Here is a 13,571-nt window from a genome sequence, read left to right as displayed (position 1 = left end):
GAAAAGTAGTGAAGCCCTCTAAACAAGACTGTGGCTCTTTAAATAGAATAGAGGGCAGATTTTCAGTTTCCAATGATGTTTCTCAAATAGCAATAAGCTTTCTCCAAAGTCCGATGGTGGATTAAAGAAGAGATTTTGCGAACTCCGTGGAAAGCTGCAAATGTCTCTTCCAATAAGATATAAGCACAGTTCTTTCTTTTAAACCAATGGAGAAAGCGATTACATTCAACATAAATTTCAGTACTTTCAGCATAAATTAAAGACGCAAAAATTAGAAATTCTGAATAAATAGACAAAAATAAATAGCATTTTGTGCCAGTAAGTTATAAGACAGCTAATTCTAGAATTAGTTTTGTAGTGCCAACGATGGACGAAAATACTACCCTGGGAAGGTAGAGAGCAGTATCTGCAGAATTGAGTTTTTGAGATGAAAGACTTCCCATTACTGTGGCCTTTACGACCGATGAAGTCCCGTTTGTAATTCCACAGATGTAGGATTCCACCATTCCACGAAAAGGTCAACCACTTGTCCCGTACGTGACGGTTCACATATTTCATTAAAGAAATAAGGATTTTAAAGCATAATGACAAAATGTCTTACGCTTAAGATATCGAACATAATGTTGTAAGGAAAGGTTGGCTAACCTTTTCTTATCTCGATAGGCAGCAGTGTAATAGTTGAGTTTTCCGAATGCATGAATAACAGTCAATAGACGAGTAGACGAAGAACACGTAAAGATTTAATTAGGAATGACTAAAACTAAATGTATACACATATTATAAAATATATACATACGGCACAAAACAGATACACTAACACTATATCTAGAGAACAAAGAAGACAAACTATTGAAGGGGGAAAGAAGGGAATTGTGGGAATGATAAGTATGACGTCAGAGTGGCCTTGACCTTTCTAGATTGCATTATTATGCTGAAATGATTTACCTATTTGAATATATGATTAGGATACAACACATGACTTTGTCATTTGTTAAGCAAAAAAAATTGTTCATTAGTATTTTAAAATATTATTCTTAGTGACATATCGTCGCCTCAGAGCAACACTAAAACAGTTAAACCCATTAGTAACACTAAGCTATCCTACTGTTGCTCTGAGGTAACGATATATGAGGCGTCACGTGTGGGACAAAATAACCGTTTTCCGTGGAATGGCCCTGTAATGTTATTTTTACGTCCGTTACAACGTTCAAACAGAACTGTCCATTCCAATACAACGACCAAATATATCAAATAATCTATAGATTTTTTTTTTTTGTAATTCTCAAGACAATGTAGTAGAAAACTAATATTTGACAATTTTATGTTTCTGAAGGTAAAATATTTCGGTTGGAAGTAGTCAAGTCATAGTTATTTGATGGTAAAAGGTTTAAAGAACGGATGAAAATCGCGTACAAACTTTAGACAATAAAAAAGGTTTTTTTTTTTTCCTTGAAACCAAAATAGCGGAAAGCATCTACGCTATCCCAATAAGAGAAATAATGTCTTCGAAAAAAGAAAAAATTACCTCAGACAACCGCAATCTCAACTTTAGAGAATAACTGATAACTTATCTGTCATTGAAACATTGTGTTTTTTAATAAATTAAAAATCGGAATTTTTTATGTTTCTTTGTCTCTTGGTTCTCTTAAAAAATGAAGCAAAACTTGTAAAACTTATTCCGGCAGCTCTAAATATGACAACATGCTATACCTAGTACATTTACGTTATAGCAACCTCTCATTATAGGGACTCAATTTCTTTTGGATGGCAAGGATCGTTACATCGAACGTCGACTGTAATTGAAGAAACGCTTTTTGGATTCCATACTAACAATGTTGGAATTTGACATTTCTTTCTTGATTTATTTTCAGCCGAAGCCAAACAAGGGCGATTCCACGGAAAAGCCAACCCTTTTTCCTACATGTGACGGTTCATATATTTCATTAAAAAGTAATAATTTGAAAGGGTAACGATGAAATTTTTTGCTTACGAAAGCACACATAAGTTTGTAATTTGAAAAGCAGAAAAAAATTGTTTATTTATATTTTAAAGTATTCTTTTTATGGAAATATATCAGGCATTACGTGCAGGACAAAATGAATTTTTCCAGTAATTAAGCTGTGCAGTATACAATAGACGAAGAAGTGCAAAAAAAAAAAGTGGATACAGATTCATTGGTCTAAATTTAGCTATGTAATGACTGATGATTTAATGCTAACGTAGTTTTTAAATCTAAACATATTTAAATTGTTGCAGGTACGGGACATTTGAGTCAATGTCCTAGATTCTTACTTCATTATTTTACTGAATTTAAACTCGAGAGACAACGCTAAATTTCAACAAAACTATTTATTAAAAACAAATTAAAAGCATGGTTAGTTTACATACGCGTGAAGAAAATGAAAAAACAAGTCCTGACCACCACAACACTGGCAGTTTTATACATTAGGCAAAACTGTTGCCACACCAAAAGCAAAGGCATTAGAAAAATAGAACAAGATTAATTTGCATAAACATTAAATAAACAACGTTAGTAATTATACATGAACACAAAACATTGAGAATATTCTACAATTCAAATTCTCTATTTTCAGTTCCAACAGTAGTCCCCCGTTCTGGGTAACTTGATGTATAATTTCTGTAACTTTGACAGCCATGGTAATAATTTAGTTGTAAGTTAGTACACAAAAAGAACCATACCTGCCAAATAAAAAAGTAGAACATAAAAAAATAAAATAAATACTTATAAAAAGGTATAAAAGGGTATTATAGTCTTTCATGCAAGCGCAAGTAATGAATTACAATTCTAAAATCACTATTTTTTAAATTTATTTGCAGTAATTTATCCTTAATTACATTTACAGCAAATTTCATCAGTAGAGAAATAATGTAACGATTAAAACGATTAAACAACAATTAAAATATTACGTGTATAGCCAACTTTTAGACAAGAATTGCGAAGACCTTGAACAAATTATAATAATAAAATACATAATTAATAACAAATAACTTATTAATTAGCTAATAAAATGGCTAAAAATACCTTTTATGAAGAATAAAATACCGTTGGATTACAATTCTTACTGTGCTGTGAACCGATGTAGAAAATGCATTCTACATTGACTGCTTATAGAAACCTCAACAGTACTATTTCACATGTTCTGTGAATCTCACCGAATATTACCAAACTGAAAGTGAATTTGGCATCTCATGTTTGGCAGCAAATTCGTATTGCAAAATTTACGGAGTCATTTCTGCTTGTAATCCGTTTCATTACTACCGTTTTCTGGCAAAATTTTACTATCATCCCCCCAAAAGAAATATAACACGAAGCAAATGATACAAATTACAATGGGAAACAATTTTTCTGAAAATTTATGGTATTTTTTGGACAGCTAAAAGTTAATGTTATCTGATTTTTCAGTCCTTTTTTGTGCGAATGTAGGTTAATATTAGTCTGGGAAATTATTAATTTTTCATTTAATGAGCCCTAATTTGTTTCTCGTGAATGCTACCTTCAATTGTCAAAGTACTTTTGCCTGCTTAACTGATTGAAAGATTTCGCTTCAAGTTATTGCTATAAAATCTTATACTTTTTGCTGTACACATTTTTAACTGCTGTTTCTGAGTATTTACGATAAATAAATGTCACCAAATTGTTCGAACCTTAAGTATGTTTTCGAATCTAGTATTCAAAAAGTTTTAAGCTTCCAAAATTCTCAAGATTGTTTATGAATAAAATATCCAAAATATTCTAGCGTAGCCAGCAGAGTTCGTTAATCCTACATCATTAAAATTTTATTTAATCCAGACAGCTGGCGGGAAATTATTTTTTTTGTCTGCGTGGAAACTTTCCAGGTTAATTAAGTTCCCATAAGTACCTTATTCAGTGTTAGTTCCAGTTGGACTTGATTAATTACAGGCCGGTTAATTATAATGAATAGTTCGAAGCAGGAGTTGAATTTCAGATGCTTTGTTAGTCCCATCCAGAGAACGATTGACGTAAAGTACATGTGATTCATTTCTACATTCTTCTCATGACTTTATGACAAAGATATTCTTGCAACTTTTAACAATTTATATCGTTCGAAAGGATAGAAAAAACTACTTGGGGTGAACTGTTTAAAATGTGCGTGCATTACTCGTCTTCTAGATGGCATTTATATTTGTACGGGATAAAAATGAAAACCCCATAAAGCAATCAATAGGAAAAAAATCCGTGAATGCAAAAACATATAAAAAAAGCAGAAGTTTAATATATGAACCATTTTTTTTTTCTATTATTTGGCTTCGATCTCATGGTTGTAAGTTGCTTAAATGAATAGAGTTATTAGAATGTACACACAAAACTTCAAAGAATATGACACTTAAACATTAAAATGAGAGAAAAAAATTAATTTGAACTTTGACATCTTGAATTCAAGTTATGTTTTTCGTAATCACGAGTGTGTGTATGTAGGTGTGTGTGTTTGTTTGGGGGGGGGAACGTTTGTGTTTATGTGTTTAGGCATGTGTGTTTATGTGTGTGGGGGTATTTGTGTGTATGTGTGTTTGTGTGGGGGGTATGTGTATGGTGTGGGTAGTTGTGTGTATGTGTAGTTGTGTATATGTGTTTGTGTGTGTGTATGTGTAGGTGTCTGTATGTATGCGTGTGTATGTGTAGGTGTCTGTATGTCTGCGCGTGTGTATGTGTAGGTGTCTGTATGTCTACGTGTGTGTGTGTTGGCAAGTAAGTGACGCAACCTGGAGACGGTTTTCGCTAGAGGAGCAGCATCGTGAGGCGGCCGGTCGACGGGGTGCTGCAGAGGGAGGCGGGGGAGAAATAAAATCATAGGAATTCAAAACTGTCAAGTGAGAGAAATAAGCAGTCGTGATTTCTCAAGAAAAAAACCCAAGAAGTATCGTCCAGAACTGAACGAACCTACTTCCCTATATAACAGCATGGACGTTTTAGCATTTGATAATATTCTCTTAACTAATATTGCAAATTTTGTAAAACATGCCTTTACAAAATATAAGCTGCTTTGTAAAAATAACATATGCCTCACGCATGTGATGAAATATAATCAAGAATCGTTGCGGAATTATTCTTTCCAAGGATTGTTTCAGTTTTTTTACGCAACCGTAAGTCAAATGTATTTTAATGAATAAGTTGAGAATTAAATTCATCCGATAATGTCTGCTTGAAAGATTTCCTGATTGCACCGGAGGGGATAGCATGTGACCTCTTAAAACAAATCAAAATAAAGTTCGTTTAGATAGTAGAATATTTAATGGTATTTAACTATTGATGTAAAGTTTTTTCTTGGTGTGTTCCCTAATTTCAGATTTAATTAGTTTTTTCAGTCAAGTTATTTTATTTGACGCTGTTTTTTTAGTTTCTGTAACAATAAAATATTCAAAAAGAGAAAGATTTCAAGAATTACATACAAGAAAGAACTTGATGAATATTTACGAGCTCTCCGGATTTCTTATTCTTTGCAATTCATTTCAATACATATTCAAAGCAAGTTATTTTTGAAGTAAAGGATAAGATATGAGCGACATAAAAAAAAATAAAGCTTTTGACTTTCAAACGTAAAATATCCTTTGAATACATAGTTCCTTCCGAGAATATTAAAAAATATATTATGCTAGAAAATATCACTTTTTCAATGCCTAAGTGTGACTAAATAACTCGTAGACGTAGTAAATAATAACACAGCCAAATTAGAACAATTTTTCGTGTCAAATAAGAAAAAAGAAAATTGTTATAGCTGTTTTGTGGTTCAAATAACATTTTTTGAAAATGTCACATAAAATAAAGATTTCAAAAATTCACTTAGAAAGAGAAAAATATGCATATTAGTGCGTACCGAAGGTTTCGTGCTTTTGCATACCATTAGGCAGAGCGTTTTTTTACTGCGAGATACTGAAAAATATTAGCTCCTTTCACCAATAAATATCATGGCATTTATGTCTTTTTCTTTTACACTTGCACCGTGGATAAATGGAGCGTTATGACAGAAACTGTTTAAAAGTTTTACTGGTTTTATATTTTTTCTAACGCCGGACATAAAATGGAAGAAAAATGTTTCGCACTTCATTGTATTGCATCTTAAATTTCAGCTTCGTATTCCTGTCAGATACTTTAGATACCTCAAAATTTTAAACAACATAGACATTTTATTTTGTAACAAATTTTGTAGAAGAGAATTAATAAAGCTACAATTGTCATCGGGGTAAAGTACCATGCATAATAGTTTTTTCCTGTTATAATACAAAGTGAAATATCATAATATGTTATAGGATGGTTTAAAGTATAAAGTTAGTTGTTCAGCAATTGGAAGCAATTCCAGAAGTAAATCCCTATGTAATTGATTAAATTCAATTTGAGAAATAAAATGCAACAGGAAAAAAAAGTCTCTTTTTCTGATACTAAGTTTTTGTAATCAATTCAGTTCTTAAATATTATTCATTATTAGTTTTTTGAAACATTCATTTTTCTGTTTTCGAATTTTCTGTCTTCATAGCTTGACTGTAGTGTATTTCTCAAGGGTATAGTTTTGAAAACACTTCAGACCATACTTTTAGATGTTTCAATGATTCTAAACATCATATGAACAGAACAGTAACACGACTGGTGTTAATAGATATGGTATTGTACTAAATTACTGAAAAAAAAAAAGAAAAACGATTCTCGAGTGCGTGAGTTTATTTTAAAGTATATTGTTTGACCATTTCCAAAATAAAATCTGATTGATTCAACATCTTCATAGAGAAGGAGCTCTCAAAGTTTTCCGATTCACGGCACCCTTTAAAGGATTGGAATTTTTCCCGGCACCCTAGTCTATCTTAATTACACTGCTCGACATTTAAAATGCAACACCAAGAAAGAGTGGTCAGAAAGTGATAAAATTTGGAAAAAAGACAGAAACAGCAAGGAATAATAAATGATCTTAATTTCAAAATGATAGGCAGAATACAGAGCGAGAACGGCGTCGGCTCAGTAGGATGTAGGACCACCGCGGACAGCGATAAACGAAGAAAGACGTCTAGGCATAGAGTCAATAAGGGAGCGGATGGTGTCCAGAGGGATGGCTTTCCATTACCTTTCAACCATTTGCCCCATTTCGTCTTTTGAACGAGGCAGGGACAGAATCTGCAAACGGCGTCAAATCACATCCCACACATGTTCGATTAGTGACAAGTCAGGAGAGTATGGTGGCCATGGAAAAATCTGTGTGCCTTGGAGAGCATGTTGACAGATGCGAGCAGTGTGTGGTCGGGCGTTATCTTGCTGAAAAATTGCATTAGGTAGCCCTTGGCTGCCCCACTATGGTTGCCCCTACACCCCTCAATCTGGCCACATTTCGTTGTTCCAACCATCTTCGGCACAGCCGATGCACCGTGCTCGCATCCATGTGGGTATCAGCTGCGGTTTGACGTACGGACCAACCTCCCCTTCTCAGTCCGATCACCATACCCCTCATAAAATCGTCTATCTGCTGGAAGTGCCTTCGTTGACGTCGGCCTGGTATTCTCTCGTGTTACATGTATCCTCCAAGACAAAAACAAAATTTCTTCAATAATTCTCCAGTCAGAAATAACGACACGAATATTGCCCATTCTGCAAGTTCCTTCCCTTATATCTTACTTCACGTGCGTCTGAGAGCTGCGCATTTCACATCATCTACATAACTCCGTAATGTACGTCTACTCTAAAATTTGCATAAATTTCTGAACACTCCATCTTGGTGTTGCATCTTCAATGTCGAGCAGCGTATATACGTACATATCAAAGTTTTGATGCCTTATTGAAACAAATATATTACCAATTCAGCAATAATGCTGAAGAATTAGCTAGAAAGTGAAACTATGAAAGTTTCGTTAGCGAAATGTCTAAACTACACTGGTGTGAAAAAATTAAGGACGAGACGGTTTTTTCAATATAACTTTGTACAAAAGCTTTCCAAATCAACACATTTAATACCGTAAGATCCCCAATACGTAAGGACATGTGTAATGTAAGCAACACTTACTAAAAGAGAAATCAGAGTGATAAAAAGAAGCTTTATTGAAAAAGTAGCATGGAGCGCAATGCGACTGAAGGCCGAAACATCCCTGTGATGGGTGTCCAGCAAGAAACATCCGGTCTTTAGTACGGGATATGATCTCCCCCGACCGCTAGGCAGGTTTCACAGCGTCTGCCCATGCTGAGAATGAGGGTGTCAATGAGTTGTTGAGGCATTGCTGCTCATTCGTCTTGCAGCGCCAATCGAAGCTCCCGAATCGTTACTGGTGGTAAGGTACGAGCTGCCAAGCGTCTGCCTAGAAAATCCCATACATGCTTGATGGGACTGAGATCCGGAGATCGTGCCGGCCAATCCATACGTTCAATATCCTCACTCTCTAAGAGCTGTTCGGCAGCTACTGTGCGATGACATGGTGCATTGTCGTCCATGAAAAGGAACTGCGGACCCATAGCGCCTCTAAAAAGACGCACATATGGAAGAAGAATCTCATTACAATAACGGGTCCCGTTAACTGAACCTGCGCCGAAGATGTGAAGGTCTGTACGACTACCAAGCATGATGCCTCCCCAAACGAGAACACCGCGACCTGTATACCTGTCCCTTTCAATGATATTCGAGAGATGATTGCGGCTTCGCCGCTCTCTCCAGATGAGTATGCGATGAGAATCGCTACTCAGACTGAATCTGCTCTCAACTGTAAAGAGTACACGTCCCCATTCATTGTCTCTCCAATTCCGGTGTTCCCGGCACCACAGAGAACGCCTTCTCCGATGGGCAGGCGTTAGAGGTACACACCGTATAGGGCGTCGTGCAAACAGACCACCACCGTGCAGTCTTCTGGCCACGGTAAAACGCGATATCGGTCGTCCAGTCGCCTGTGTCTAGAGATTTCTCCCGCTGTCTGCCAGCTGTTTCTTCTGGCCTGTAAGACAAGATACCGGTCATCTGCGGGTGTGATTCCTCGTGGATGACCACTACTGAACCCCCGGATAGCTGTTCCTGTAGTTTGAAATGGTCTTCAAAGTCGTGAAACGATGCTGTGAGCAATTCCGAACTCTGCAGCCACACTTGTCACACTGCGACCTTCCTCCAACTTCCCAATAATTCGACCTCGGGTAAAAGCATCCAGATGACGTCTAACAGATTGATTATTCGCCATTTCTCGCTGAGGCAGCAACTCAGTGTGATTTTAACTGCCATACGGCGTGCAATCTCTTTGCCAGAAATACTGATCTTACATCGACAACATGCTTTATACTACTCAGACACTCCCCCATTACGTCTGCCTGCGTATCTGCGCATGTGCTACCGTACATCACCTTACTTATTCTCCTGATTGGTCTTTCTGTCCGCTCTGCCTCTTCGTTCAGCTGATATGCTAATTTTTCGACTTCGCCCTTAATTTTTGCACACCAGTGTATGTATCTTTCGTATTGCGACAGATATCGTCTAAAGTCTAATTCTTGTTTTACTCGATGTAACATGACACGATCAAACTTAGAAATAGCGATTGTGACATTTTGGCTCAAATCTTTAAAATTACGTGACCCATGAGAGGACGAGCTCACTATTTCTGATGTAGCACCATAAAAAAAACGCTTGGAGATAGATCCGGACAGCTCGGTGGTCACGGAAGAAAGTGATTGTCGTCAGCTGAATCTCGTCAAATCCAACGCTTATGAAGTTATTATTGAGCAAAGGAGGGTTGGGATGCATATTGTTGCAAAATGAAAGACCATTGATTGTGACATGTTACAGCGAGTGAAGCAAGAATTAGACTTTAGACTTGTTACCTGCCGCACCACGAAAGGTTGCTGTATTGGTAATATACTTCTTTAAGAAGCCACAAAACCTGGACACTTAGCGGCACCCCAGGGTGACACAGCGCCCAGTTTGAGAACCCCTGCCGTAGAGGATATTGTTTATCTATCTACCATATAATTAAGTTTTTTATTGTAAAAAGTTATAAATAATGCAATATAGTTTGTACACTGCAAGTAGAAAAAACTCTCTAAGAACTAAAGTGAATTTTAACATTTAAATAGCATTGAAAAATATCCAAAAAAAATATTCTCTCAGATCTTGCATTTATCAGTTTTGAGCAAAGCGCTTTGTCGTTATTTTTTTCGAAAATCTAAAAGTAAAAATAAAATAAAAGCATAAAGAGCTCAATTATTATTCAAAGTTTTGTCTTTTAATCTTACTTTTTGCATATGGTGCAGTAAAAAACTCTGCTAATGGCATTTTGTTCCAACGGAACAAGATATGGAATTTTTCGCGATCATTATAATCATGTAAAAAATTCTCCCTCTCAAAGTAATAGGGTCCATCCAATTAAGTTTAGAAAAAGCTTTTCCCGATAAAAATCAATTTGCCTGCAAGCGAAGTGTACAGATTTAATTTCATTATTGCGAAGTTAGTAAGAAATAAATTAGATACAAGAATGAGTTAAATTAATTTGTGGTCTTTTTATTTCCACCATTTTGATTTGTTTACATAATCAATGTACTTCTAATTACAGAAGAACGTTTTTATACATCATTTCAAGCCTTGAAACTTATTAGTGAGCAAACTTAGTGGAAATTAAACATTTTTTCTTTCTTTTATGTTGGCGTGCGGGCATGAAAATCTCTTGTTATGAATGAAATGCTTTTTGCTGCTTTGTATTTTAAATAAAACTTGCTCAAACGCATAAAAATTACACAAATGCTTTTAGCTTGTCGTATTTACGCGGAGGGGACCCATAAATAACCAGTTTTTTGTTCTAAAATATTTATATATTAGTTTATTCACAAAATTTCTTTAGTCGCCTTCAAAGTATTCACCCTTAAATGCAATACACTTATTAATTCTTTTTTCCACTGTTAGAAGCTCCCCTGCAACTCTTTAATTTTGACCATGTCCAGTGCCCGTTGCGAAGCAGTTTTTACAGCCTCTACATCGTCCAAACACTTCACTTTCAGAATTTTTTTCATCCTCGGGAACAGAAAAAGATCACGGGGCTAGGTCTGGTAAACACAGGGGGGGGTCGAGCTATCCACCCCTGAGAGTCCAAGTAGCGGTTAATAGTGAAGGCTGTGTGTACAGGAGCGTTATCATGGTGAAGGAAACCATTTTTCTGATCGCCCGCGCGAGCTCCAACTCACTCTTGTTTCTTCTAAAGTTTCGTCAATCGGAAAACGGCAACTCTCTTTGATTTTTTGGCGGATTTTTTCAACGTTTTCATCATTTCGAGACGTTGAAGTGTGCTCGGAGCGAACATGATCTTCAACATTAATACTACCACATTTAAAACGCCCAAACCACTCGAAAACGTGTGTATGGCTCATAGCATTGTCCTTGAAAGCTTGTTGAAACATTTGGTAAGCTATTCCGTTGGCGACTTTTCCATCAGGAAGTATAATTTCAAGCTTACAGTTTATTCTTTTAAATCTGCCTTAATGAGTTCGCAGGCGGAAAGCAACAACATCTGAGAAAACCAATACTACGATCAGACGTTATCAACTAAACTGACGGCACTTGCACAGCTGGTTTGTGAAGGTCTCTACTTCAGCCATCTAGTTGGAGAAGACTCTACTACATCTAGGATTGGCATCGCACCACTAGTCCGGTTTCTTTTGGGTCCCACCTCGTATGCATTAATTTTTAAAAAAAGTTATACAGAACCGAAGTAAAACTTAGTGTAAGTACAGCCCCTTTGAGGTTCCGGAATCTTTAATTGAAGGGCTTGGGGTAGAAATGTGACAAGTCACAAGGAGTGACTTTTTGCTCAAAATTGTATCCCATAACTAAAATTGAAATAAACATGACAATGTATTATTATGTCACTGGGCGAAACACATATCTCGTTTTAGTGTTGCAGAATATAGAATGTATAATACCTTTCAAAAACTCTACAAACATGTAGGAAATTGGTCTACTGAAAATTCACATCATGTGGCATATCACATTCTTGCCCCGAGAACTTCAATTATATAGAAAACTAGTGATACCCGCACGGCTTTGCCCGAAGTTGAAAATTAAAAGGTCATTCGGTTCGCCTGTATATTTACAAATAATGGATGACGAATTTCTCGCCAATTGGCTATGTTCATTCGCTCTCCCATTCCACGTTATGATAATTTACTCGTCCATCTTATGGTAATTTTGCTCCAGAAAATGTTCTTAACAGTGAAGTAGAAAAAGAATAAAATCGAATTTTCGAAAAATCGTTTCGAGGTGCACACCCCCATGCTACAAACTAGCTTTGTGCCAAATTTCATGAAAATCGGCCAAACGGTCTAGGTGCTATGTGCGTCACAGACATCCTACAAACATACAGACAGAGAGACTTTCAGCTTTATTATTAGGAAAGATAAGCGCGCATCATGGTATGTATAGATTAAAGGAGTTAAAAAAGCTAATAGCAAGTATTCTTTTAATAATCAGTAGTGGTCAAGTACCCACATTTTGGTAATTCCCGTATTCCTGTTTTTTTCCTGTATTTTATGACGCCGATTTATCATCTTATTAAGCTTCCAACACATTAGATACAGCCTTTTATTCTTATTCTCACCTTCTGAAGTCAACATAAGTTTAATATTTATTTTCGAATACAATATCATATCCTCATGAACTTTTAATTCAATTAAATTCAAAACTTCGCGAAATTCCAAAATTTCGAATAACGAGTCAACGGCACTTTTCAGTGCTTTTAAAATGTGTTCTCTTCTTTACTAATAATAAAGCTGAAAGTCTGACCGGAGGATGCCTGTGTTACGCATAGCGCCTAGACCGTTCTGCCGATTTTCACGACATTTGACACCAAGTTAGTTTGTAGCATGGGGGTGTGCACCTCGAAGTGATTTTTCGAAAATTCGATTTTGTTCCTTTTCTATTTCAAATTTTAAGACCATTTTCCGGAGCAAAATTATCATAAGGTGGACGAGTAAATTACGAGAATATCATGACATGGAATTGGAGAGCGAATGAACATACTGACCAACCACGGATTGCATGGAATTTTTAAACGTCCAGATAAGACGAATCTATGTGAATGAGGCGGAAAAGTAAAAATTCGATGCGCGTGCTCCGCTCATTTGAATTGAAACTCTGCTTCTGCGAAAGCTCACATCGTTAAAAAAATAATAGATTTGTCCATTTCCGACTGTAAAACGGATGTTTGTCTTTCCATACAATCCGTGGTCAGACAGTAGCCAATTAGCGAGAAATTCGTCAGCCATTATTTGTAAATATGCAGGCGAACCGAATGACCTTTTAATTTTCAACTACGGGCAAAGCTGTGCGGGTACCACTAGTAGATTATAAAGTCAATAAAAGTTTCATATAAATTCTTAAATAAAACATTTTACTCTCCGTAGCGTTGAACTCGAAAATACTAATGACCTTAAGCAAGGCTTCACTCGATGCGTGTCTTATCAAGATGACGCGTATCAAGTAAAGCCTTGCCTTAAGAGACAATCTTTGCCAAAATATTCAGGTGTTTTTGCTCTTTTCAGATGTAGATTTAAGCGAACTACTTAGTTATTCGGAACTCCAGCGCTTGAATACGCTACC

This window comes from Uloborus diversus, unplaced genomic scaffold (assembly GCF_026930045.1).
Source record: "Uloborus diversus isolate 005 unplaced genomic scaffold, Udiv.v.3.1 scaffold_11, whole genome shotgun sequence".
Lineage (NCBI taxonomy): Eukaryota > Metazoa > Arthropoda > Arachnida > Araneae > Uloboridae > Uloborus > Uloborus diversus.
Note: the sequence above shows the minus strand (reverse complement) of the source record.